Source organism: Gallus gallus, chromosome Z, assembly GCF_016699485.2.
Source record: "Gallus gallus isolate bGalGal1 chromosome Z, bGalGal1.mat.broiler.GRCg7b, whole genome shotgun sequence".
NCBI lineage: Eukaryota > Metazoa > Chordata > Aves > Galliformes > Phasianidae > Gallus > Gallus gallus.
The window spans coordinates 72,664,577-72,690,786 of record NC_052572.1 but is presented as its reverse complement, the minus strand read 5'-3'; the positions used below and the strand labels follow the sequence as shown (position 1 = coordinate 72,690,786).

General features: G+C 38.9%; 1 long non-coding RNA gene across 4 annotated transcripts; it reads right to left on the bottom strand.

Annotated features, from left to right (window-relative positions):
* Positions 1-659: 659 nt before the first annotated feature.
* Positions 660-26,145, bottom strand: LOC121108564. 4 transcript variants are annotated; one of them, XR_005843176.1, is made up of 4 exons: positions 25,597-26,145; positions 22,747-22,867; positions 20,766-21,763; positions 660-1,496 (listed from the first exon to the last, which is right to left on the bottom strand). It is a non-coding gene; the product is annotated as an uncharacterized LOC121108564 (long non-coding RNA). The 4 variants fall into 4 exon arrangements; XR_005843175.1 differs by lacking the exon at positions 660-1,496 and adding an exon at positions 12,683-15,389; XR_005843174.2 differs by lacking the exon at positions 660-1,496 and adding an exon at positions 17,977-19,498.
* Positions 26,146-26,210: the final 65 nt, after the last annotated feature.

Sequence of the window (26,210 nt, the reverse complement as noted above, 5' to 3'; positions counted from 1 at the left end):
ATCCAGTCTAAACCTTCCCTCCTTGAGCTTAAAACCATTCCCCCTTGTCCTATCACTATCTACCTGAGTAAAAAGTTGATTCCTCTCTTCTTTATAACCCCCTTTTAAATACTGGAAGGCCATAATGAGTTCTCCTCACAGCCGCCTCTTCTCCAGGCTGAACAAGCCCAGCTCCCTCAGCCTGTCTTCGTAGAGGAGGTGCTCCAGCCCCCTGATCATCTTCATGGCCCTCCTCTGGACCCTCTCCAACAGCTCCACATCTTTCCTGTACTGAGGGCCCCAGACCTGGACACAGTACTCCAGATGGGGCCTCATGAGGGCATAGTAGAGAGGAACAATCACCTCCCTGTCCCTGCTGGCCACCCCTCTTCTGATGGAGTCCAGGATACCATTTGCTTTTCAAGCTGCAAGAGCACACTGCTGGCTTATGTTCAGTTTTTCATCCACCAGGACACCCAGCTCCTTCTCTGCCGGGCTGATCTCGAGGAGTTCTTCTCCCAGTCTGTATATGTATCTAGGATTACTCCTTCCAAAGTGCATAACCTTGCACTTTGCAATGTTAAATCTCATTAGGTTCACACAGGCCCACCTTTTGAGTTTACTGAGGTCCCTGTGGATGGCATCCCTTCCTCTAACATGTCAACTGCACCACACAGCATGGTGTCATTGGCAAACTTGCTGAGGGTGCACTTGAGCACATCACTGATGTCATTGATGAAGATATTGAAAAGCACCAGTCCCAAGAAAGACCCCAGGGGGACACCACTCATCACCAGCCTCTAGCTGGACAAAGTGCCATTCACCGCAACTTATTTTAAAATTATTTTGCTTCATAAAATCAAAGAAAGATTCATCTACGTCTAGGTCTTCCTTAGCCAGTTCACTTGTGATACAGATGACCAGACACTGAAAATGGGCTTATGGCAACATGGTCCTGAGACAATGATCATTTGTTATTTACAGAAGATTGTAGTGCCATCACACTATTATTGTGATTTCTTTTTCCCTGTTGAAGAGCAAGAACATATATTTAACTGTATGCAAAATACAGAAGATTTACAATAGGAAATTTGATTCACACGTGACTGCAGTTCTTTTGAAAACAGGACTTTAAAGGAAAGCAGAAATATATCAGTTGATTAAATTGTCATGACAACACCAAAGTCATCTTTTAGTGTGCTTGAAACTGCTGGGCAGAGCAGAAAGCAAAACAGCAGCATTAAGAAATCCAGAGGCCATGGTTGCCTTAAGCATGCAGGGATGATTTGCCTGCAGTGTGGCTGCCAGGGGCCAGTATGAGGCTCAAAGTGCATCTTCCTGTGTTCAACCCACAGCAGATCAGCCCAGCACTGCCCCAGATTGTGGGGGGGGGGTCTCTGCTGTTGTCTCTTGGCCTGTGTTTCCTTTCTATCCTAGCTTGCTTCTGTAGGAGACTCCAATTAGCCTTCTTGCTGTAAAGCTGCTTTTTGCTCTGCATCAGGAAAGTCAGACTGTACCTGTTGAACATCAGAGGATTAGTCACTTGAAGCATTTTCAGACAAGCTCTCAATGTTTATTTCCTGTCCCAGAATGATTTAATTCCTTAACTGATTGAATAGATGTAGTTCAGTTATGAAGAAAAACAACATTAATTTCTTGCAAGTGTGTGTTTTCACATCCATGGCATAACACAACATCATAAATCACTATTTTTACCTTATTAAGGTCCTCACCTTATTAAGGTCCACCTTATTAAGTACATCTATACTTGCATGGAAATACTTCAGAGCACTAGTTCTACATACAATTACCTCGATATATTTGGTATATATTACTGTTGTGTACATGTAAATTAGGTTTGTGAATTACAGAAACACCAAATGGCTTAGGTTGGAAGGGACCTCAAAGACCATCAAGCTCCAATCCCCCTGCTGCAGTCAAGGCCACCAACCTCCATATCTAATACTAGACCAGGCTGTCCAGAGCCCCATCCAACCTGGCCTTGAACACCTCCAGGGACAGAGGAGCATCCACAGCCTTTCTGGGCAGCCTGTTCCAGCACCTTTGTGTCTGCATGCTTGCTAGAATTATTTCAACTAAGTATATAAACATTTTTTCTTTTCTTTTTTTTTTTTTCCTGAAACTACTATTATGAAATGTTAAGTATCTTGATATAATTAAGGAATCTCAACATTTTCAGGTATGATCATACAAAAAAGATATTACCATTTAAATGAAAATATCCAAATAACTAAGTAAACTGTCACTTTGTAAGGATGTTCCATATGTTCCTATACATTGGAATATGCAGGTGTCATTACATTCCTTAGTGGTATTGGTACATGCACTGAAATATCTAAGGATGCATACATTCTGCCAATTTTTAGCTGCTATTTGGAACTCATAGGTGATTTGGGATCAGTAAATCTTGTACCTCTTTGTGGCATTTGACTAGATTAGTTAATCTATAGCAGTGTAACAGGTTTCAAAGCCATTGGAGTGACCACGATGATCAGATAAGCTCACATTCCATACAACACAGACTACAGAAAATCATAAAGTAATTTCTTCATCAAAACTGTGGGATATATTTTTTCATAAGAAAACCAGCCTTCACTTCGAGACTGAAAATGATGAAAAGACCATCACGTACTGTATATATTCTTCCAATATTTAATTTTACAAGTTTTACTATAAAAGTTGGCCTCAGGTAGGTTTACCTTCTAGCTCTTTTGTCTCCACTGACATTTTCTTTTGAATTAGACAACTATCTACACTTAGAAGACATGGTCATAAAGAGCTGTGGCTTATTTCTTTGTTTCTTCACTGAACACCTTTCAGCCATAGCTTTCAAGATCACACATACAGCTCTCCTCATACGGTTGAGTCTTTTTTGAGACTTTTCTTAGCGGAACTACTGAAATATCAGAGTGGGACATAAAGTTTTATCAGTGTTCTTTCTGATGCTGTACAGCCTTGATTTTATACTCAGGAACTTTCTTAGTTACATCACTGCCTCCAGAGTTCACACTTAGTTGATTACATACTGAAATACCACTTTAGCATCCAAACCAGGCAAAGTCACTCTACTCAGCAGCTTGCTGACCCATACTGCAGGAGCCTGAAGTTGGCATATTAACATACATCAGATGCACTGCCTGTTTGAGTGCTGCCTGCGTACAAATCAGCTTTGTTCAGAGAATGGACAGGACTTCCAACAAGTTTTCAAATAACTCCCCTTACCTTGTATAGGCCTGGCCCATATTACACAAATGTAGGAAAGCATTAGTTACAGCAGCAGGGATAAAACAAAACACATCTTCAGGCTGTGCTTTCTGCTCAAATGATGATAATCCAATTTTCTGCCTCAATTAAAGGACTCACAACTAAGATACACTGCAAATATTAAAGTCTGAAAGAATGAAAACATAGGTCTACAATAAGCCCCATCGCAGAACTGAGTCACTCTTTCTCCATTGAGAGGTGTTGAGGAATGGAAACAGAAAAATCAATTACAGCAGTCAAACTTAATGCCTATACTGATCTCATCTGTGTGTGTAATTAAATATAAGTTGCCCATGTCATTTAAATTCACATGAAAAGAATCCTGTCAAAAACCTGAAAGTATCTTTCAAATATATATCAATCTTGTGCTTTTCAGCAGTGTTTCTATCTCCTTTCAGAAGCTAAATATTAAAGTTTTCATTGTGTAAATAAACTGCTATTTCATATGCATTATGTTGTTAGAACTCAACTGATGTCTCATAGACAGCTCAGCAACATGCTTCTTTTTTTTCTCATTGGTGCAGACATCACAACGTCGTGTTTTGGGTATAGAGAGGTTGAGACTAATTAAAGTGGCAGGAGCTCATTGAGCCTCTATGTAAACCTTCACTTCTACCACAGATGATTTGTTTGTGCTGCCTAAAATGCTTACTGGGGACACTCTAGCTATGGTATTCTTTGCAAGGATAAGGTAATATTAAGCAGTGATTTGGAAAGCAATTCAGACATATATTCAGAAAAAGAGAAGGGGGACGATGTGGTCCTCTTGCCTGGATAACAACAGCTTTCCTTGAAAGCTCTGAGAGAGGCTGTATTTGTAAGAGGTATCAGGTTCTGCAAGCTATTAATATCATATTATCTTTTAACTTCAGACCTGTGAAACATTTTGTCGTGCATTACTTTTCCTGGAAATGCACAACTAGTGGTTATACACAAAATTATGCAAGTGTGGGCACTGTTTATCTGTGTCGTTTTAGAACATTCAGAATGTCTCCATATAAACAAACTGAAACTGCCAGAATTTATTTTTCCCACTTTCTAAACTTGCTCAGGGGTAATGGAATGTATTTATTACTTCTACTGAAAAACAAATTGAGTACCATCATTTCCTCATGGTTCCACAGGACTAAACAGTTCAACCTATACCACCCGACACCTCAGGCTGTCACAATTCTGTGTACGCAGTGACAGATGTAATCACTGTGCAGTCAATGGGCTCTCCCTGGCTATTATCAAACCCTCTAGAGCGCTTCATAATATTGTGTTGTGAAACAGCTTAGCTGACCCTCTTTCCAAATGACTTTTCAGGTCCCTCTTGTATGTCTGAGAACTGACAACACCCATTTGATGTCCTGGTTCTTCCCAGCCTCAGCTTCCTTGTACAGAAAGATTACATTTTATTCTATATTCGTTACACTACAGAAGCACAAAACATTCCTGATTCCTATGCTGTAGAACTTAAAGTATGTTTTCTGTCAGCTTTACTACAGAGTATCCTTATTTACATGATATGTTTCTTGCAAGAATGTTGATTCCTTACATTTCCTTTTAATATCAGGTACGCTTCAGTAATTTATGTTTACTTTTCTAAGGGTGACAATAAACCTTGTAATACTGCTGTTCTTCTTTCCTGGGACTTACACTGCTCATCCAAAGAAATAATTATTTTATGCTGCAGGGTCTACCCCAGTTAATAGAGAAACACCACACATCCAAAAAATAAATCTAAAAAAAATTCTTAAAAATTTACTGTATCCTTGAACGTTCACTGATCATGAAGGGAAAGTGCTCTAGATATAACCTACCCAGAAGCAAACCTTATGCAATTAACCCAGTAGAATCTAACAAAATCCTTCTGCCTGTGTAACACTGAACTCTGTGTTCAGTTAAATTTGCAAAACAGTTCCAGATCTGCAGCAAAAGCAGTGACACCATTTTCTAACATCTCAGCCTTCAAGGAAGAACTGCCACTCCTGCCTTGAATTTGGCTAGTACACAAATCTCCATTCTACTAAACAAAGCATCCAGTGGCATGCTGGTGAGCCAACATTCTCACACAGTTTTTGCTGTGTAAGAGGTTCTTTTTGAATACTTCTGTACCTAAGTGCTGCACTGGACTGTGATTTGAAATTTTATACTGTATTTATCAGGCAAGATGAATTGATTAGAGAAATGGGCTTGGAGTGGTAAGTATGAATACTATCTTATTTCAGCTCTAGAAGATACATTGACCTATCTCATATTGGCAAGAAGTAGATTTATGATAATGACATCAGAAACACTGACAGCATGCAATCTTACAAGTGATATGATGCACTGAGTCTTTGAATAGTCTATCATGTCATGAAAAAGTATGCTGCTAGCAAGGCTTGACCATTATTATGTTCATTTAATTCAAGTAAATGTGATTATTTTTCTGCCGAAATGCATGCTGATCACTGTGTATATTAATTTAGCCTATTATGACCTATGTAAGTGATCTCTGAATCATGTTGACTTCTCAAAGCTCTCAGTGGATTGAAGGGACCATGATATAACAGTCCTGGCCTGAATATACACACCTGAACTCTGACTTCTGCAGCTTTGTTGTCTGCGTCACAAAAATTATGTATTTTATCTTTCCTGTATCTTTTTTTTTTTTTTTCTCCATTACCTTTATTTCATTAACTGCAATTCTATCATTCCTTACATCATCTTTAATCTTGAGGGCATTAAATTGCTACCTTACAAAACTGTTACAAGATTGTAAGCTATGGAAAATCCATCAAAATCCATTAAGGCCAGATATTTACTGATTATTACAGGAGAGGTACTTAAATAGCAAGCTGAAATTACTGACTGATGCTCTTCAAAAGACCTTATGCTACTCAATCTTTTTAATTTTAGATGCCCAGAATGCATCAAATGCTTCTGCTCTGCAATGATCCTGACTTTTTTTTTTTTTTTTTTTAACAGCATTTTTGTTTCACTGTTCCTCGTCCCCACTTAGGAGGTAGCCTGGAGCATAGTGTGAGAATATTCCTCTGAGAGAAGAGAGAAATTGAAAGCAGATCACCCAGGGCCTCATTTAGTGCTCTACTCAGTGAGCAATGATGACATCTGCCACTTGCAGGAAAAGAGAATGCACAGAAACCTAAACCTGAGCTGCAGTATTCCCTAGAGTCATCCCTGTAACAGGACAAGCAAGCTTTCTCTCCATGACGTTTTATAGCACATTTGCTGACTTATTTCACACTGGCTCTGAGAATTTTCTTCAGAAGATTTCTGATTTCTGACTCTGAAGCTACATCTGTGTTATCAAATCAGTGCTCACCAATAGGCATTGCTAACCAATTGAGGCATTCCTGGACTTGCCCTCTTCTTGCGGATTTGCCCTATACAGAATCATTTATAAAGTCACATAGCTTAATTATCTTCACTTCTAAACACAATCTTATACCTATATCATGGGCATATTATACCAGTCTGGTAACCTTCAGTGATAAAGTGACAGCATCGGTTTGGTTATCTTCTGTGATGGAGTGCAAGGCCTTTAACACTGTCCCACATCACATTCTTGTCTCTAAATTGGAGAAATATGATTTTGAAGTGTGGACTATTTGGTTGATAAAGAATTGGTTGGATGGTTGTAGGCACAGGATTGTAGTCAATGGCTCTATGACCAGGTGGAGGCCAGTGATGAGTGGTGTCCTCCTGGGATCTGCCTGGGGACCAGTGTTCTTCAGAATCTTTATCAATGATCTCGAGAGTGGGATTAGCAAATCTGCAGATGACATCAAGATAAGCTGTGCAGTTGATACAACAGAAGGAAGGGATGCCATCCAGAGGGACCTGGACAGGCTCAAAAAGTGGGACCATGGGAACCTGATGGGATTCATCAAGGGCAACCCTAGGTATGTGTTCAGGATAGGAGAACAACTCTTTGAGAGCAGCCCTGCGGAGATGGACTTGAGTGTCCTGGTGGATGAAAAGCTGGACATGAGCTGGCAGTGTGCGCTTGGAGCCTGGAAAACCAACTGTATCCCAGGTTGCATTAAAAGAGGAATGACCAGCAGGGTGAGGGAGATGATTGTTGCCCTGTAGTCTGCTCTTGTGAGGCCCCATCTGGAGTACAGCACCCTGGGCAATCATCGCAAGAAAGTTGTGGAGTTGTAATAGAAGGTACAGAGGTGGACCAAAAAGGTGCAAGAGTGCTGCAGCACTTCTTATGAAGAAGGGTTGAGGGAGCTGGGCCTGTTAAATTTGGAGAAGAGAAGGCTGCAGGGGTAACTCATTGCAGCGATCCAGTACTTCAGGGGAATTCACAAGCAGGAATGGGACTGACCTTTTACACTGTCTGATAGTGGTAGGACAACAGGGAACATTTAAATTTAAAAAAGGGAGGATTTGCATTAAATGACATTATACACCCACCACTAATTGCATATTATGAGGAAATTATTTTTACGCAGAATGTGGTGTGGCACAGGAACATACTGTTCAGAGAAGCTGTAGATGCCCCACTCCTGGCTCAAGGCCAGCTAAGATAGGGCCCTGAGCAACTTCATCTACTGGATGGCAACCTTGCCCACAGGGTTTGGAATGCAGTGATGAATGCAATGAATGATATGATTCTGTTCTGAATCTGTTAATGTTCATCTTCCCAGTTCTTCAGTTACTGTACCACGTTTATATCCTTGTTAGTCTACCTCACAATCTAATAGGTGAGATAATCTAGGAGGATTGCTATGATGAGAAACCTGGGACCAAATCTCTCTTATTTTTTTCCCTAAAGTAACACTTAATAATTCCAATTTGCACTGCCTTGAAATAATAAAGGAAAAAAATGAAAGGTAGCCAGTAAAATATATCTAGTATATTAATTGTTTAGATGATTTACATTATTTTCATGAAGAAGGAAAAGATTTTTATTTTGTTTTAATACCATCGGTTGATTAATTACATATGATTACACTGAATACCATGGAACACTAGAAACATATTTTTGGTTTTCATAAGCAGCAAGTGTGATTGAATTCAGTGCAGAGCTAAGAAACCTTTTCTGCCTTCTCTTCATTTCCCTTCCCAAAGAAACTGCTTTTGCCACACCTAGAAGCAAAGACTTCTGAAGCAGCTCTTTTGAGATCACAACATTTTAGAATACTTAACAAACTCAAAAGTACATCTATGAAAAAACACTTCTTTGTCACTGTGAAATTACTTACAGCCTTTCAAGAATAACTGAAGGTGAGGAACTCAATCCGCTGACTATGCTTCTAAATGCAGCACAGTTGTGTTCCCCAGCATTTCAGCTGAACTGGTAGCTTTCATTTAGGCCTTAAAAAAAGTACTGTTGAGTTATGTAATTTCTTTGGACTTCTCTCCACTCATGAAGCCAGAAAACCCTAGTTCACTTGTCCCTAATCATCTTCAATTTAGCTTCCTTGCTGGAATCAAAACAAAGGCAGCATTTGAAAGACATCTGCAGAAGATCTCTAGTGCCTTTTTTTCCTCCAGATGAATACAGTGATTCTACTAGAAAATTTCCCATTTGGAAGCCTCAGGAGGAGCTTCTTTCTCCTTTTGCTCTTTCCTTTACCTCCCACATTCCCATTGCTCACTGCATTAGGGTACAGCTTGCAGGAACTTCTTACATCTTTCCATATCAGAGGGGAGGTTCAGGCTGTTAATTTTCTGGATTTGGAGATCCTAAGGGTCTCCTTTCCATTTTACAAGGCTTATGTTTCAGAATAAGCCAAGAAGGACTGTGAGCATGGGAGAGAGCTTGGCAAGTTTTGCACATTTTTTTCTTTCATCATGTCTATTTCTGTCTTCGCCCCATTTACAATAGTAAAAATTTACGAGCCCTAGGAGTAAATACAATGAGAACTATTCAACTTTCAGCCTCGCACCACTGCAAAAGCATGGGGCTTTTAAAGCAATAGGTAACAATGATTGTTTCACCCTTTGTGATTAGCCACCACTTTGAGTCATCTGAGTTACTAGTTTAAATAAAAAGGCCTTGTCTGTAATCTGCAGGGTGTACTGGATGATGAACATTTTTAAATTACATGGTTTGCAATTCTTAGTTCCACTGAATTTACAGCTGCTTTCAGACTCAGCAAACTGCATTTGATAAGGTTGTATGTATTCAGTCCAGAACCTTTCTTTAGGTATGTAATTGAAACTATTCTACCAAATCTGTTTCACTTATAGTAGTCATGTTCCATGAACTAGTCAAAAATTTTCCATCCTGCCATGAGCACTTAGTGGTGGGTGTATAATGTCATTTAATCGTTCTCTGAAGCTCAGGCACAGTGAATAGTACTGCAGTGATGACCAGGTATGTGTCCAAGTGGAGGCTTGGGTTGTTCCAGTATGTGCAATCTTGCTGTATGGCAGATATAAATTCAGAGACACAGATGTCTGATTAAGGTTCAGTCCAGACTTTCTGATGTCATTTATAGCCTGGCAGGTGCCTGGTAAAGAACTCAGTTGTCTTCCATCTGTTTGACCAGCTATAGCTCACACAGAGAACAGCTCCCCCTTTTAATTTTGGTATTGTAGGGATTTTAAAGTCTGTATTAATATACAAGAGCCCAGTGGGCATATTTCCACTTACACATTCTCAAAGTAGTGATTTTTTTTTTAAATTAATTTCTTCCCTCTGTCACTCCACTGAAATATATCTATCTTTTCAGTGTTCTGTAGTGCTGTGCAACACACATTCCTATTTGATGTGATTTCCAGTTCTCTTCCAGTAATACATATTATCTAAAATAGAAAAATTCCAGCGATGAACAAACAGCCTGCATACCATGCTCATCAGAAGCTGCACCAGCAGAGGTAAATGACTGTCACTGTCAACACTGCTGAAACTCAGCACCCACCACCTCACTATGCTGATATTCACTGCACGGTGCAAGGCTTATGACTGCATGAAATTCTAATAAAATATATCATATTAATACAGTAATGGTACATTGTATCTGTAGACATTGATCAACAGCTATACATCACTTGACAAGAATGGATGTTAGCAACAAAAATGTTTAAAGGAAAAGAAAACAAAAGAGAGGAAAGGACTCATATAGGTGTAAAAAAAGAAACCACTATGTCATCTATGAGCATGTATATTCTCGAAAACAGTGATCTGGAAGGATTTAAATATTACTGCAGACAAACAACTCTATGTGAGCTTTTATGATTTAAATTATTAGGTGATACTTACATGTATAAAAAAGGAAATAAAATTGGGGAACAATAATTAAGGCATATTAATCTCTCTGAGTGCCATATGACAGTACTGTCTAGGAACATTACATATAGTTCCTCCCTTGTAGCTATGATGATATGTTAATAAACAGAGAATGAAAATAAATACTCTCCAGAGCTAGGAAAGGAACATAGAGTGGTTAATCAGTTTACTTTATCATAGCAATGAAGAGACAGCTTGATTATGTTGGGTGTTTCAAGGGGACAAAACATCTGAAAGAGCTCTTAAAACTACCTATGAATGGCATAACAAGAGTGAACAATTGGAATTTAAAGCCAATCACATTCAAATGACAAATGTTACTCATTTTTTAAATGACACTGATTATCCAGTAAAACAGTACACCAATTAAAGTGATGGATTCTGAATGAGGAGTGATTCTTTTCTAGAACATGCATTGCAGGGCTTATGCACCTAATCGCAGGTGTGAGACAGGACATTTGGAGAAATGGCTGGTATTTGGCTGGAAGATGTGTTGAAACAGAAACTAATCCTGCATTCAGGCCAATTTATTGCAAATGCAGTGAAAATGGCTAATCTAAGGTGCTGCAAGAGACTGGGATCACAGATCTATTTTAACTGGGAGATGATAACTTTTTCAAACAATCTAACAAACATTTCTAACAGCATTTAGTACACACAACTTCACAGAATCACAAAAGCACATAATCACAGAAGAGTTGAAGTTGGAAGGGACCACTTGGGATCAACTAGTGCCACTCCCCTGCTTCAAGCAGGGTCACTGCCCAGGATCACATCTGGATTGGTTTTGAGTATCTCCAGAGAAGGAGAATACACAACCTCCCTGGGCAGCCTGTTCCAGTGCTCTGACACTCTCATAGCAAAGTTTTTTCTCACGTGCTATGCCATGATTTGAGCCCATTGCTTCTTGTCCTGTTGCCAGGCAACACAGAAACAACCTGACTGTACACTGATAAGATGCCCTCCAGTCTTCTCCAGGGTAAAGAGGCCCAGATCTCTTTACTCCAGGAGAGCCACTCCAGTCCCTTAATCGACTTTGTCACTGGACTTGTTCTGATCTGTGATCCTCCTAGACACTGAGCTGAGACTGACTGACCTGTAGCTCTCCAAGCCTTTGGTTTTTCCCGTTTTAAAAATGGGGCTTATGTTTTCCTTTTTCCAGTCATTGGCAACTTCACCAAGTTTTCAAAGACAATGGTTAAAGTTTAGCCACTTCATCTGCCAGTTCCCTCTGGAGCCTTTGATGCAACTCATCAGGGCTCATGGATTTGTGCACATTCAGGTTCCTTAGCTGGTCTCAAACTTGATCTCCTTCTCCAGTGGATTATACTTCTTTCTCACAGTCTCTTCATTTAGATTCTGTGAATTGGATAATGTAGCGAGAGCACTTGCTGGTGAAGACTGAGGCAACAATTTTTCTGAGTACCTCTGCCTTCTTTATGTTGGTTGTAGCTAGGTTTCCTGCAGAGTCCATTTGAGTTTCAATTATCTTCCGTTGTTGTTCTGTGTACCTGAATAAACCTTTTTCTTTTTCACATCTCTAGCAAAATAAAGCTCCAACTGTGCCATGGCTTTCTTTAGTTTTTCCCTTCACTCCTGGACTTAATGACTACAAGCTCTACCTCCACTATGTATTTGTATTTCTCATTTGGATAAGAGGTCTTATCATAGAATCACAGAATCATCTCCTAGTTCTAATGCCCTGCAATCAACAGGGACACCTCCCTCTAGACCAGTTTGCTCACAGCCCCATCCAGCCTGACCTGGAAGGCTTCCAGGGAGGGCGCATTCACAGCCACTCAGGGCAACCTGTTCCAGTATCTCAGCATCCTCACAGTAAAGAATTTTTGCCTAACATATAGTCTAAATATACCCTCCTTCAGTTTAAAACCATTTTCTCTCATCCTGTCACTACCTGTCCTTATAAAAAGTTCCTTCCCAGCTTTCCTGTAGGCCCCCTTAGGTTCTGGAAGGCCTTGTTTCATCCAAGCTAATCACCTGCCTTTACAGCCTGACCTCTTACATAGAATCATAGAATCGTTCAGGTTGGAAAAGACCTTAAAGATCATAAAGTCCAACCACGACCTAACCATCCTACCCTAACTCTAACAACCCTCAGCTAAATCGTGTCCCTGAGCACCACATCCAAATGGCTTTTAAACACATGCAGGGATGGTGACTCAACCACCTCCCTGGGGAGCCTATTCCAGTGCTTAACAACCCTTTCTGTAAAGAAGTGCTTCCTGGTATCCAACCTAAAATTACCCTGGCACAACTGTTATTATTAGCTCCTTTATCTTTTAGGGCAGTTTCACAAGAGATCCCACACACAAGTGCCCTAAACAGCCAACAAACCATTTGTTGTTGTTGTTGTCGTTGTTGTTTTTGAGGCTTATGGTCTAGAATTTACCTTTTGCCCATCCCGTACCCATCAAGACTAAGAACTGTACCAATTCATCTTGATCTCTGTAACCCAGGCAATCTCCATTCTAGTTCTTGCAGATAAGTTCTTCCACATTGGTGAGCAACAGGTCAGCAAAACATCTGTTTTGGTTGGGCTCTTTATCACCTGTACTAGGTATGTGTCCTCAAAATACTCCAGTAGTTTCCTGAATTGCTTGTAGTTATCTTTGTTGCTTTTCCAGTAAATGTCAGAGTAGTTGAAGCCACCTAGCAGAGTTAGAGATTGATATTGTGATACTTCTAGATTTGAAGAAAGTACTCTTCATCAACATCCTTTTGATTGGGTGGTTTATAGTACAAAGCAACCACAAAGTTAATTCTCTTGTCTTGGTCTCTAATTTTCACCAATAAGATCTCTGTGCATCCAAAGACAGCTTTGTGCAATCTATCCCACTTTCTGCATAGAGGACAACTACCACACCTCTGCTTCTTTGTCGGCCCATCTTAAATAGTTTATAGCTGCCAACTGCAGCACTTCAGTCTATCTCACCAAGGTTTCTTGGCAGCAATCAAAGCATCAAAAGCAAGCACTGTATCACAAGCAATAGGGAATTACAGTATTATAAGTATAATCATTATTAAACATACTTTGTATTGCTTGAACAATTCTGTGTTTTTACGAAAACCCAGCAAGAGATCTGTGCTCCTTGTACTATTTAACAAAGAGGCTGCGATAAAAGAGATGAAGCCTGGAAGGCAGAAGCAAAGGAAGCACAGGGGAACAAAAGCATGTTTGGATGCTTGCTAATAACAGCATCTAATACTCTTGAAGAGCTCTCAGCTTGGCTACAGGGCAGCTAAAACACTGGTGCTTGTGCCTTCTCTTAAATACATTAATTTCCTTTCCACAGTGGCTCTTCTGGAAAGAAACATTTTTTCTTTCTTGTGGAAAGCTAGTATTTTTTTTGTTCCCACCCCACACCTGTGTTTCACAGAGTCCAAAATTCTTTATTGCAAATGGCCCTTGTACAGCACAGAGCTGGCAGCTGGGCACACAATTCCTTTTACACCTCTGCAGAAAGCCAGGCATGGTCATAGCAAGGGCCACAGCTTGATTTGCAGCTTGTGCAAAAGACTGAAACAAGTTCTCTTTCTGGGTGGCTGAGTCTATTCCCTGTTAACAGTACCTGAGAGTCTTGAGACTAAAATCTGTTTCTAAACTCAGATTTTTCATGTTGATAACTTGATAGTTAAGTAAGTTCATATTGTATGACAGCTGCTGCATTTAGGGATTAAAAAAAAAAAAAAAAAGTATTTGTGCTAAAATATACCCTCAGAAATATAAAATTTAAAAAAATCATAATAGCATTTACTTATGTTCATGTAATACATCCGTCAGGCTTCTTACATGAAGGTTGCACTGAAAGTAATGCCTTTTATTTATTTCCATGGAAACTACAACAAACAGCACAATAACACTATTTGACAAAGCAAATTCTCAGCTACAGAGCACTATTTTTTCAATACAGTTATCGCCATTACCCGTGCATTTTCACCTGCAATGAACAAGAGCCTGCATGCTGCACTCATAAAAATCTGCACCAGCAGAGGTGACCCACTGATTCACAGTTTCTATAATGGCACAGTTTCTAGGAAATGTTATGCATGCAGTCCATCTTTCATCAGCCCAAACAGGTGGAAGTCAGAAGACACCAAATCCATACAGTGGACGTGGTTAGACAGACCAGCTGAGACTAAGCACTGTGCTCCATGGTCTTCAAAATGATATTGGATGGAGCCTGGCATTAACATGTTAAAAGAGAAAGGGTGTCTTCTCTTCTGGTCTTACTCTGGAATTCTGAGTCTTCAGCTTATCGATATGTAGCTGACAGAGTTGATGGTTTGTCTGGGTTCTAGGATATCTCAAAAGATAGTGCACATCATGTTACCTGCTGAGGTCTGTGCCTTGAACTTTCTTTTCTGTGGGAAATTCACATGTCAGCACTGCCATTTTGACTCCAGATCATAGCACTGACACCATGTCTTGTCACAGAAAACACGTCACCTTCAGCCTCATGTTGATTTAATAGATCCTGGTAAGTTTGCATACAGTATTTTTTCTTTTCCTGTTTAAGCATTTGTAGGACTCACTGAGCACAAACTGTGCGATATTCCAACACTGCCACCCTGGTTTTATTCTGCAGATTTGTGCTTATGAGCTGACCAAGATGCTGCTCACTTTTGGTGTGACAGCTGTGCATGGCTGTCTGGAACATTGCTGGTTTTTCATCTCACTGCTGCCATTACTGAAGCACATCATCCACAGTCTCATGTGCACTGTTTGTTCTCCATAAAAATTCAGTAAGCATTGATGAATGTCAGTGAATGCAATCTTTTCCATATGGAGGAGCTCAATCCCACCCCTTTGCTTCATGCGCACTTTCATGTTAGACACTGTTTTGTCAGAGTGCCCCTCTGCAGCCATCTGTCACGTATGAAAAAAATGCAATAGAACATTGACAGTAAAGTACGACATCTATTGCCAGACCACCAACATCTGCCTCTGATGTCATGGGCCAACATAATGAATAGGAGGCATTACTTTCGGAGCAACCCTTGGTTAGACTTGTACCATGTATATTCTCTCTACTGCTACTATTAAGAGCAACTGAATCAACATTTGAGCTCAAGCACAGGATTAAGAATAATATATCTATGCTTTTTAAAAAACAGGAGTTGTTTCTTCCTCTTATATTTTCAAGACATTATTTCTATTACAACAAAAGTATATTTGAATGTTTTAGTACAAGAAGAGTCACTCTAACACTACAGAAAACTAGAAGGAATCAGAGAGACAAGGCACCTTTACAATGTTAAGAATTTTAAATTCACATTTTGACTTTTTAGGTACTTTAATGCTTGGCTATCATCTGACAGTGATTATGTTTCACAGCATCTTAGACATAATTCAAAAAGGTTATGCAGATAGCACTTTTTGAAGTAACCAAGTGGATAATACCCATCAAAGGCAACATTTTATTCAAGTTCAATCTGTCTAATGGAAATTTAACTGTGTCTGCCCTTCCGTTACTTGAATAAGCAGGAAAAATGGGTAAAAGTGCTAGAAGCAGTTTACCATTCATATATTAGCTTCCTACTCTCTGCTAATGCACTCGAACCCTAACCTGCAGTGATCACAGGATGCCTGCTGAGAAGGTAATGGAGTTTCTCTCTGCTCAAGTTCACTACTCAGCCCTCCTGATACCTGACATGACCTAGTGTTTCAGAAGTGTAAGCGTGTGGCAGCAGAAGAAGAGAGTGAGATGGATTTATTGACTATGGAAGTTGTTATTCCTGGCAAACTATATAAGTTGCTCCAAAAGATATTATTTTCAGAGCTGTCTTTGTAAGTCACAAGGATAGAATCATACATTTGAATTTACTCATAACAGTATTTAAACACATTGAACAACGATGTATTAAAACAATGTTAAGGCATACGATAGCGAGGAAATCTAACTAGTTAGTAATTAAGCAAAAGATGAGATTCAGCTAGAAATATGCGGAGGAACTGACAGACTCCTTCTTGGTTTATTTCTAGAGCAGATTACAGAATGAAGCAGCTACACACTGAAAATGGCACAAAGAGCTTTAGCAGTGGCTTTTTAACAAGACTGAATGATTTAGAGTCTATACTGATCTTGTTATTTGATTGGACACAATTAGTATGAAAGAGGCATGCTTGAGTGCACTGAGTTGTGCACTCTAATGGTATGACCCACTAGGGGATTTTGCTAGGAACTGTACGCTTCTGTACTGCAGGCGAGTAGTCAATGATTTCAGTCACATCCCTGAAAAAAGCAAGTGTTAAGAGGTACTCAGGTGGTGCTGGTTTTCCATTTGCTCACTATGACTTTATCTTTTCTGACTGTGTAAAATCCAGGGAGCTAACAGATAACATGCCTGCAGTCAAAATCAGGAAAATAAATGAATAGAGATAGCTTATAGACAGTTGTGTCATTGTGGTATGGACAGTAATAGGAAGCCAGCTTTGAGCAAACAGGAATCTTTTTCCATAGACTTCATGTTAGCCAGTGACTTTCAGTATATTTTTTGCCATTCTTTTTTGCTTTTGTAGGTCCAAAAATTAAAGTGTTAAATCTATAAGATTAAGAGAGACTATTTTATTTGTGTTCCACTTCAGTTGCCAGAAAAAAATCATACTTAATGAGAAAAATGAATCTTAAGATTTCACAGCAAAATTTTCTGGGTTTCGAAGTGCAAACAGTCTGTTTCAATTGATATGAGGTTGCTACACTGCAAGAGCTGCCTACTCAGCGAGCCTGGTGCTTTTCATCAGTCTTTACTGAGTTACTGTCTCTTATAACAATGAGAATCATTTGGGGTAGAATGTATTTTATTTTGTTCACAGTATCTTACCAAAACAGGACTTTGTCCCATGAGTGCAATTTTCTTCTTCTGTCTCAAAGTACTATAAACAGTGGATACACTTAAGAACAGACATGAAATTCAGAATATCAGGTCAAGTAATATAAAAATCAAATGAGGGTGCAAATTTTATTTTCTATTATATTACTCACTGATCTTCTGTGACATCCAAAAGGATGCTTTTCATTCTACACTTTTAAACAGTCTGTTGCAGCTTGTGTTACAAAGATTCTCCTCAGCTTGTGCCTTGGAGACCTCAGCAAACAACTTAGCTTGAATTGTTCTGAGTGTGAGAAGGATCACACCTACTGGTTTTGCTGCATCACTCGTTCTTTGTGTTAATATGCTTGTGTTAATACGTGTACCAAACTGCAGCTGTAGGTGACATTGACTGTACTTTCCCAAAATTATCAAATCAAAGTAGTCACTCTGCCTCCAAGAACAAGGGAAAACACCCATGGTCACAGATGTGACACTGTTTGATTACTAGTTTAAGCTGGGGCTTATTCTTCACACTATCAAGTTGGGAGGGGCAGAGAGAGTGGGAAGAAATAAGAGTGAAACCAATCCTTGAAATTCAGCCGATTTCATAATAGTTTTAAAAATGAACCAACACAGTTACATATACTGATTTCTGAAAGAAAGCTTCCACAAAGCAGTTAGTTTTCTACTGAAAAATAGTCACTCAGTACAAATGGGAGTTTCTGGAAGGTGACTATTATGAGGCATTAGTTAAGATATCATTCCAAAATGATACAGGAAATGATATTTGCTGTGGGCAGCAGACAGGCAGAGTTTGAGATTAAGTTTAAAGGAAAAAAATCTAGCAATGCAATCTAAAATAATTACCAGCTTCTTGGAAAAAGAATGGAAACATTCTAAGAGACTAGCAAAATTTTTCAGTATTTGTTAAGACTGGCAGTGCATAGACAGAGAAGGAACAGGCAGCAGTCAGCTGTGAGGAGTTCTTTATGGGTGTAATGGGCAAGATTACAAGCAGAGATATTCAGCCTGAAAAGAAAGGACAAATGGAAGGAAGAAGTTCATTTAGAACTTAGAAACAGTCTTCTCTCCTTCCCCATGTAAAACGATGCTGTTAGGAAGAGCAGGGAATCAAGACCACCAAGCATGTATTATAAGACACCCTGTGGGTGTGAACCAGTCCTTGGGTAAGCACTACTGAGAGTTCTCTTATCTGAGTAGGATAGGACCTGTAAGTGAGTTATATTCGCATCAGGCATATGCAAGACTTGTATTGACAGGTTTTGCCTTGGAAAGCACCTTAATGAGCTCTCCGGACAACACCTGAACAAGGACTGGATTAGCCAGGCCACCTGTGATAGAGGCCATGGGGAGACCAGACATCCACAGATCACAGAGTAGTAGCCAGGCCAGTGACAGTGGGGTGGTGGGCACTGATCAACAGCCCCTGAGACTTCCATCCTGCATGACTCAACAGCCATAGAAGGTATTAATTTGGGCATACAGTTGTCTCAAAATTAAGTTCTGTACAATGCTGTCAGGAAAGTCAAATGGAAAATAAGAAAATATTCATTATACTGAAGAGGAATAAGCCAAAATGAAAGGCCTATGTACAAAAAGAATAATTAAATAAGAAAAAGCTGTCAATTAAAGAAGTCTGCAAAACTCAGTGTGTCAGGGCAGATAAGTAACGCTGAGAAAGTGTGTCAGAGTCTAAAGGGTTTGTCTGAGAAAAAAACAAGTGAGAAACTGAAGTGATTTCTGAACCTGACAAGCTTTAAAGTACTAACACATTTTCATTTCATTTGCAAGATTCTTCAACACTATTCAAATAATATCTGTAGGGGCTTGCCCAACTGAGACTGTTATAATTTAGGAATTTGTTTTGGCAAGACTTCAATTATTCCTTGGAGGATTTCTGAGGGAGAACCGGAGGGGAATTCATTTTAATATGTTCTAATTACTACAAACATATTGTTAGAACTTGACCATGGGTCTAAGCAGACCTTCTTGTCCCACAGACTTCAATGTTTTCCACTGTGTGAGGTGGGATTTTTATTTTTTTATTTTTTTTATAGTTGCTTAAATGGTTTTGCAGTAGAGAACCTTTATGTATGGTGACTCATCTGGATCCTTCAAGTTTCCCACAGATCCTGTAAGACCCTAGGGAAGGATGGTTGTGTTGTTAATATTTGATTTTTCTATATAAAACAGTGATGCTAGCTTGGGTGACTTCTATTTCTACAAATATCCAATATCCTTAAAAAAAATAAAAAATAAAAAATTGCAAAAGCTACCTTCTAGTCCCACTGTACTTTACCCATCTTCATAGCATGCTGAAAGATGCACTCTAGGTGCTTTTTATACTCAGTTATAGAGAAGTAAAAGCAAATGTATTTCAGCCTGTATTCAATCTGTGTTTGACTCAGGGTCTTGGATGTCATTTCCCATTAAAAATAAAATAAATCTTACACATGGAAAAAAAATTGAGTTAATTGCATCAGGCAAATTTGCTGTATTTCCGTTTGTACATTAACTAGTCTTGTGGTTTTTTTTTTCATCTAATTTATCTTATACCTCTTCTATTGTTTATGTCCTTGTTTTAACAAAGGACAAAATGACCTTATATGCTGAAAATTGAAAAAAAAACCACCATTCTGCAGAGTGTCTCCTTCATTCAGTGAAGTTGACACGATGCTGATAACAACTGCAAGTGTACTTTTGCTAACGCTCTGCATAACCTAGCCATGTCTGCAGAATATCTGTATTTGTTTTTTGCCAATGGACCTAGCTCACAGGAACAAAGATTTTTAATGAAATATTCATACAGCAAAGAATTATTTTCCCTTGCAGTTCTGAAAAGCCCTGAAGCAATTGTAATACTTCTATCCTCATTCATCATGGCATATGTAAAAACACTTCTAAGCTTAATGGACTAGTTTTAGATATCTCAGCCAAGGCAAAGTAACATTATTATGGCAAGTGGAATTATGTAAGAGTTTATCTGATACATAGCCACCACAATGACCTATTCATTTGCACTTTAAACCTCTATGTATGGTAGATTTTGATATCACGAGACTTCTTTTCACAAAAGTCAAACAAGGACAGAATTTCTCTTTAAAGTGGACTAAAATTCAATAGATAGCTTAAAGAAGCACTCAATCTGAAGTAAAAGACATCTGTCAGGGTTATCTATCTAACAAATTTTGACAGTGGCTACAGGTTAGCTATCTTTAACATCTAATCCTGACAAATATGTTAACCATCTTGGAGCTCTGTATTGGTTGTCTGTCTAAAATTACATTTCTTGTACAAAAAGAAAGACATTAAGTAATAATATGAAATTAAGTACACAGTTCTAAGCACTTATACAAATAAATTTCAGTACCAAAGACAATACATAGCACATCAGCTTAGAAGGGCTTACAGATGCACAGCCAGTGGTAGGGAGTTCTGTGGTCTCCTTTGCATTAGCCATTTTCTTCTGCCATCTCTTGCACCTGAATCACCTGTGTAAGAGTACATTTAGGTATTTATGTAAGAGTACATATAGGTATTTTTAGAGTACATATAGGTATATATATAATGAGCCTTAGAGCTGCAACACTCACAGTTATTCAAGAGCCCTCAGCCCCAGCTTTGGTGAATTCAAAATATTCAGTGTCCCCAAGGGTCCCTGAAATTCATGTATTTCACTGGATAGCTTCCTTGATTTTAGTTTTACGTTTACATTACTTTTTGATGTGTATTTGGATCAGAATTTCTGGTGCCATTTTCTTTGAAATAAGTCTAGTTGATGTGTGCTAATCTAATACATGCTAAGTGGAAACATTCAGAGTTTTGTTTCAAAATTCCACTACCACTGTAAAGAGAATAGCCAACGAAAACACAGCCCACAAGGGCTAGCTGTAATTAACACTAGTCCAAATCCTGATAAAGGAAGAAGACTACAGTAACTGGTAGGGTCCTCATTTTTTGTGTGCCATACCTCACCTTCAGCTGTTGACACACTATTTTTCAAGTGTTCCTAGCTCTCAACTGCCCCAGTGTCAGACAAAAAGGTAAGCTGTGATATCAGTTTTTAAGCAAGTTATTCCTTCCAATATCTGACGGGAGTGTATAAAAAAGAGGGGGTACAAGTGTTTGCAAGGGAAGATAGTGATAGGACAAGGGGGAATGGTTTTAAACTAAGATAGGGGAGGTTTAGGTTGGATATTAGGAGGAAGTTTTTCACGCAGAGGGTAGTGATGCACTGGTACAGCTTGCCCAATGAGGCTGTGGATGCCTCATCCCTGGAGGCATTCAAGGCCAGGCTGGATGTGGCTCTGGGCAGCCTGGTCTGGTGGTTGGCAACCCTGCACGTAGCAGAGGGGTTGAAACTCAATGATCACTGTGGTCCTTTTCAATCCAGCTCATTCTATGATTCTGTGATAGGATAAAAAGAAAAAAAAGGAGTGATAAAGAATGGAAAACTCACAGTGTATGCTACAGGTTCCTTGCAGCATGGGAAATTTTTGTTAGTTCCCACCAGAGAAGGCTTTGGAAGTTGTGAGGCTGATCAGCAGTCTGCTCAAAAGCTGTCCACAGCCCTGTCAGTGGGCATCAAACACTGAGAAAAAATTTAGCCTTATTTTGAATGAATCTGGAACTTTAAGCAGATTTATTAAGGAAACTGAATCAGATCTATCATTTACAAAATCCAATAATCTGATCAGAGCCTCCACAGGGTAATGAGAGAGCTATAGGCAACTGGTATTGTTCGCAGCAACTGGAAAATGTCTTAGTTAAAGACAGTATGCTGATATTTCCAGCTGCTGTAAATAGTAACTACTGAGTTTAAAGCCCATCTGAGATGTTTTCTTACCCACATTCACTCCTACTGCAAAATTTACTGACAGGTCAGGACTCAAATATTCCCAGTCTTCTTCAGTGCTTTTGACTTTTGGCTATAATACACCACAGAACAAAATGGTATATCTCTAGTAATTGCTGCCCCAATCCATTAAAATATACTGTGATTTGCAAAGTTATTTTGTTCTACATAGGCAACTTTTTAAGACAACAAATGCCTTTCTGTTTTTATTGAAAGAGATCTGCCTTATCTCATCCATCAAAGACCTGACTGCCAACACAATTAAAGACAGAATTAGGGAAAAAAAAAAAGAAAAGAAAATAGCTTTTGTTTTCAGGTTAATCTAAGGTTCACTGAAACATTAGAGTAGTTATGTAGACAACTTCTGTGGACCAAGGAAGGTGTAACAGATTGTTACTTCACTGTAAGCAGCTCATTTAAGTAAAACCATTATTTGCACACTATCTAAGCCAGTCTTCAACACAGAACAACAAAAGCTGATATCCTTTGACACGCCCTTCAAATTTCACAAAAGAAATGCTTCATATTTACTTACATTAGTTCTGTTTTTGTTTGTTCCTGTCTGTCACATACAATCTTACTCCCATTTCCCAAGAAGAGAATTCTACTTTCTTTAAACTTGTAATGAAGCTTGCATCCTTTGAATCATTTCTGCCCTGCAAATAAAATAGATATTTATGATAATTGAATAGACATTCCAAAATATGATTCAGTGGATGGATTTGTGAAAATACATTATTCTGTCCTTCCTCTGGTACTACTCTGATCACTGTTCGTGAGCGCACATGTACTTATTTTACTGCCTCTAAATCAACTGACAACAGCTAAGAAAATATTTTTTCTCCCTCCTTCAATAAAATTTGTATTATGTGGTCATTCAATAACAAAAGTAGAAGAGATATTACCCAAAAAACCAAAACCAGATATTTGATGTGGATGGTAATGCTAGGAAGTTCAGATTAGTAACTAACTTTCTCTTGATATATGTGCACAAAAACAAACAGTAATTTTCCTACACAAAAAAATATTTGGAGGTCACTCATGTTTCAGAACATTTAATGACTGAATTTAATGTTTAATGAATTTTAATAACTGAAGTTTTAAGCACTTCAATATGACTTTCTTTTGTATTTTATTCCCAACAAATATGCATGAGAGCAAAATAAGAATATATCCTTGGGTTGTCTGTAATTTTTATATCCAACAGATATGACTGGTAAGGACAAAGTTAGAACAAAACAGAAGAGAAAAACTATTCACACTTCACTTTAGTGAAAAAATCCCCCCTTACATTAAGGGGAAGGGAGATGCTGACACGCTTGTAGCAATCTTGTTTTGCCTGGGGAATGCAACAGCCATGAAAGTTCAGTTATGTTAAAACACAGTTGGTGAGGACTTACAAGTCAGCTAAAAAAATGAGATTTTAAATTTTAAGCATATCTTGTGCAGTGCCCTAATGAAAACAGTTCAAAACATCCTTGAGGATATATTTGGTATGAGTAATGATGCCAGGTCAAACAATGCATTATCATACAGCAGACCACTTCTGTTGTGATACAGACCTTTATAGAATGGGTAGAGTCATAATCTTTGCAGGTATCCCTGCAGATTAACTGAAAAGCCTGTGAGACTTTGCACAGCAAGAAATTTGATAAAAGACATGGAAACCACAAAGGAGAGAACTTCCATGGGTAGGTATTCACAGAAAGAGTGGCAAGAAAGGCTCTGTTTGAGCTGTACTATAATGATCATGATCAAAGTATCAATCATTTTGGCTGCCACTAGGCTGCTGAACTAAAAGAAATGTAAGGCAGAAAAGAAGGGTAGTGGTAACTCCCTTATCAGAATCGGCATTTCCAAAATAGGTGCCCATGTAGATATTGACATTGTTGCGTACATACATGGTTGGGTACATGGACAGCTAGAAATTTAATAATTACTGCTCTTACCCAGATTATGTATACTTTGAGATGTTCTCAATGTCATTTCAATAAGATGTTTAATGACTGAGTATTGCGCCAGTGTGCAGTAAGCCTATCACATTATGGAGTAGCATAACACTATTTATAATGTATATTTGAAAAATTGCACTCTGATATACGTTCATGTAACCCAATCAGTTCTGATGATCTTCTGGGTAAAGCAGGGAGAAAAATGCCTATTACTGCTTAAATAAAAAGAATGGAGATTTCATTTTCACAGACAGATCAAAAATCTTTTTTTTTTTTTTTACACAAACTTTAATCACATTTTAGAAGAGTCTCAAAAGAACAAAAGCTATAAATACTACTTTCCACATACAAATATTCATGAAAAAATTAACATTTAAATGGTTCAGATTGCATATTCTCAGTTATTATTTTAATTTATTGTGGGGAAGCAATGCTTTTTTTTTTTTTTTTTTTTTTCAGTAAGATGGTATGACTCTAAAGAGGTTGAAAAAGGTGCTGTGGAACTTTGATACAAGATAAATTTCTGCCTGCCTGCAGAAAAGAAAACGTGCATTTCTGGGTAACATCAGATGTACTGGTACAAAACTGTTCTATGGTTTGAATGATAGCCAGAGGGGAAGGTAACTATGAGAGATTATTCCAGCATACCAAAATAGGTAAGAACTAAACAAGAACATGAGGAGAATAGGGAAGGATTATTCAAGCATCAAACAGACTGAGAGAATTAGAAGTGCCAGATAGGCTGTAAACCCTGGAGTACTCTACCAATGAGGAAATGGGAGGAAATTCACAATGGGAAGCAGGAAATATAAACTGTTCTGTTTCTCAGCTCTGTGTGCCTGTTCTCAAGGTTGCCCACTATTGCAAAAGTGTGAAATAAATTGTGATTCATAGCAAATTCCACCTAAGCCTAGACTATTGAACACGAGCATTTCTCACATTTATCATAAGAGAAATACAATTAATCCAGATAATATCTTTAAATTTTTTTAGGATACTGATTTTTTTCAAAGTTATTCCCTTAATTCAGATGACCTCAGGTCCAAAACCATCTGAGTGCATGACAAATCTTAAAAAGTTGCAGGAAGTGAATCATAATATGATTATAGAACCATAAAATGTTTTGAATTGGAAGTGACCTAAAAGATCACCTACTTCCAGCCTCCCAGCCATGGGCAGGGTTGCTAACCACTAGATGGCTGCTCCTCCAACAACGGCTTGAACAACTCCAGATATGGAGCATCTGAATCTTCTTTGGGCAACCTGTTCTATTGCCTCATCATATTCTGAGTGAAGAATTTCCTTATAATATCTAATCTAAATCTTCCTTCTTCACTTTAAAATCATTATCTCTTCTGTCACTATTGTACAAAGTCAGTCCCCCCTCCTGCTTAAAAGCTCCCTTCAAGTACTAGAAGGATTCAGTGAGTTACCTCTGAAGCCTTCTTCTCTCCACATTGTACATGCCACATTCCTTCAACCTCTCTTCATAAGAACAGTGCACGAGCCCTCTGGTCATCTCCATGGCTCTCTCTTGGACCTCGTCCAACAACTCCACATCTTTCTTGTGCTGGGGATGCCAAATACTGATGTAGTACTCCAGGTGGGCCCTCACAAAGGCAGAGTGGGGGAGGACAATCACCTTCCTTGCCCTGATCGCCATCCCTCTTCTGATGTAGCCCAGGATACAGCTGTTCTTCCTGGCTGTAAATGCACATTTCTGACTCATATCCGGTTTTTTGTCCACCAGGACACCCAAGTCCTTCTCTGCAAGGCATTTCTCAATTTATTGTTCTCCCAGCCACACATCTTACATACCTCCCAATATATATCTGGGATTTTCCCTCACTCAAGTGCAACACCATACACTTGGCCTTGTTGAACCTCATTAGAGGACTAGATAGGACTAGAGGGAATGGCTTCAAGCTGCACCAGGGAAGATTCAGGCTGGACGTTATGAAATACTGCTTCTCTGAAAGGGTGGTCAGGCACTGGAATGGGCTGCCCAGACAGGTGGTGGAGTCACCAACCCTGGAAGTGTTCAAAG